This window comes from Lathyrus oleraceus, chromosome 6 (assembly GCF_024323335.1).
Source record: "Lathyrus oleraceus cultivar Zhongwan6 chromosome 6, CAAS_Psat_ZW6_1.0, whole genome shotgun sequence".
NCBI classification, from domain to species: Eukaryota; Viridiplantae; Streptophyta; class Magnoliopsida; order Fabales; family Fabaceae; genus Lathyrus; species Lathyrus oleraceus.
The window spans coordinates 176,373,617-176,376,733 of NC_066584.1; the positions used below are offsets into that span (position 1 = coordinate 176,373,617).

General features: G+C 38.8%; 1 long non-coding RNA gene across 2 annotated transcripts; it reads right to left on the reverse strand.

The window, feature by feature from the left end:
- Positions 1–415: 415 nt before the first annotated feature.
- Positions 416–2,694, reverse strand: LOC127092934 (uncharacterized). Of its 2 annotated transcripts, XR_007792332.1 has the most exons (4): positions 2,361–2,694; positions 1,444–2,235; positions 1,120–1,263; positions 416–794 (listed from the first exon to the last, which is right to left on the reverse strand). It is a non-coding gene; the product is annotated as an uncharacterized LOC127092934 (long non-coding RNA). The 2 variants fall into 2 exon arrangements; XR_007792331.1 differs by having other exon boundaries at positions 416–1,263; positions 2,361–2,692.
- Between the last annotated feature and the right edge of the window lie 423 nt (positions 2,695–3,117).

The following is a 3,117-nucleotide window of genomic DNA, read 5'->3' on the forward strand; positions in this document are numbered from 1 at the left end:
ATTTTTACAATTTAATCCAATCCACATTTTAATCCATTATTAATTCCAATAAACCATTTGAATAGTCTCATATCCAAATTCATTTTATTATGATTCATAAACCATTCAATTTCCATAATCGCACCTTCAATTCAAATTCCAAGATTCCAAAATCACCATTACTCCAATTTCTAAACATAACCCAATCCCATTCTAACTTTCCTTCTTTTCCATTACAATCACATATTCTACCCTTTCATTCAAGATTCCAATCACACATACCGTCCAATTTTCAATTCCAACTATAATATTCAATTACACCATTCAATTTCCATTCATGCTTCCATAAACCTAAGACCATATTGCATTCGACCTTACATTCATTTCAAATTTAATCATGAATGAAATCCCATTACAATTACAATGTTTACAAATATAATTCCAAATTCCAAATTTCTGATTTCATTTTTTACATCATACAATCACAACCAAAATCCAATTACAAACATACCATTCAAATTGCAATTTTAAATCAACTTATGCATTCAAAGAAAACCAAACGTTTCAAACCATGGTCACCCACCATACATAACATGAAACCGTATGACCTAAGTTACACTCAATCCTAACCGTAAACCCTACAAAGCTTATTTCAAATCGCCAGGAGAAAATGTCCATCAAGCAATCCTTGCATCCAGTTCCAAGCAATGCAAACCAAATTGAGCCAATCCAAATTTCATTCGGTCGTAGCATTCAACTTGCACAAAAGATCAAACATGATTCAAGCCTTGCATTTTCTACAGTAAAAGCCTAACCTGCATAAAATAATAAGCATTTTTTTAATTCCACCAACAGAACCAAGTTAGCTCCTAATCACTGGCTTCACTCTTCAACCATTTCTCCATATAATTCTAACGGAAACAATAACATATAAACAACCTCACATAACAGTGAGATAAACTGTAACAAAATTCAAGAAGCAAACTCATAACAGAATTGACGGTTAACGGTAACCAACAAACCAACTCCATAATTCCAACCATTTGTAACCAAATTCCCAACTTCCTCCAAACCGAAACTCCAACAGAATTGGAAACGATATTACAGAAATGGAACTTAAAGCCATGAGACAGATACAACCTGAAAAAGTGCCACAATTAACTTCCCCCAAAAACCTTCGAACCACACATCAGTAACCCTTCCCAACTGTCATAACAGAAACCATTTCCAACCTCTCAAAACAACTTCTAACCGAATTGCAGCCAACACTCAATAGAATCCAACCTGTAAAAGACACCATAACAAAACTTAACTCCATTTTCTAACAGTTTTTTTACTAACTAACTAACCTATCTGACTTTAGAAATTCGATTACAGATCTAACAGATTCAGCACAACTAAAAAAGATTCTAACAAACTTGCACAAAAGAAATAAAAATAGAATTAACAGTTTAAAAGGCATACCCAACAAAACTGAACTTCCTTTTGGTTCCTCTTCAAAACCAACTAACCAGCCTCATAAACGGATTGAACTTCTTCAATCCCCTACTCCTAACCAACCTCCTACAACAGCCATACTTCGCCAACCCTGAACTCCTGAAAACAACAGCTAACAGAAATGTAAGCGGGGAGGATCGAGAAATCAAAAAGGAAAAAAAATCTACCATAACAGTCCCTGTGACTGACTTCCAAACGACCTCCAATATAATCGAATTCTCCAACTGTCATAACGACTGCTAACTGAAAGCTAATAACCTCTAACTAACTTCAATCCTCCATCATAACCAACTACTCCAGCCTTCACTACAAACGCTCACAACCCTCCACTCTCCGAAGACACTCCTTCACTCCCTCCAACTTCACCTTTTAACTTCACCCTCCATCCCTCTCACCCTCAACCTTCAAAAATATTCCTAACAGAAATTCTTCATTCCTCTTCAACCAATACTCCAAGAACCTCCCTCGTCAAACGAATCTCCACTCCCTAACAGAACCTAAAAAGACTGCATAGCCTTGCTAACAGGAACCGTCTTTGACGACCAGCCAAACCCTCTCCATCATCTTCAACCAACCTTTTTTCATCCTCCAACTTCCATAACAAAAAATCCGGCAATATTCAATTCATAAACCTCCAAAACCACCCTTCATCACACGAACGCACCTACCAATAAACTCCTCCAACTGTCACCTTCTCCTCAACCCCCAACTCATTCGAACCCTTCAATCCACCCTCACCGGTCACACCTTCAACGACCACTTCAACAGAAAACCAGAAAAAACGGATTCAGAAACAGAAGGAAGAAGAAGATCACCACGAAGAAGAAGAAATATCAACAGCAGATCTTAACAGATCGAAAAGAAAAAAGAGCGAAGCGAATCACCTGGAGCCTCAGCCAAGTCCGGTAGGTTGCTTTCATCGCTTACACTTTCAACTCCGGTTTCATTTCGCGGCGACATCGATGCACTTCGTGGGATCCGGCGCCACTCCTAGCTTTTTTGGGATGACCCATCGATTCTGTTGACGCTCGTGCAAGCTCTTGGAATCATTCCTCGCGAGGTCGCATTCACGATGACGATGCGTAGCCGGTGCGAGAGTCGCGCCGTCGTCTGCTCTTTCATAAGACCTTCAATAACCTAGGTCTTTCATCCTGATATTGGTTTTGTAGGAGTTGGACCTTCGTCCCTACGAGGATCCGAATCTGGTGTGAAGGAATTGGAACGTTCGGCCCAACTGAGTGTAGTGTCTTGATACACCCTCCCAAATTACCCTGTACCCCATGCCCTGTTCATATTTTCATATTTGTTACATCATTCTCATTCATGCTAACTAGTTTGTTGTTTTGTGTCCACAAGTTGACTTGGAGAAGCAAGCTCACTCTTAGCTAGCCATGCCCCTAACCATTCCATTTTCATTCAACAACTTTGTATTGTTTGAAGTACCATGTCACTTATATGCCTTAGGCATGGTACATAGTTACTAATTATAACTTGTATTTTCTTTTCATTCCCTTTCCATGGTATTGTGTGGATCCACCCCCCTATTGTGGGTCAAATGTTCCCCCTCCCCTTAGTCATGTAATAGTTTAGATTCATTGCTTCTTAGTTAGTTACTATGCATGTTAATAATCAAAGATAAAA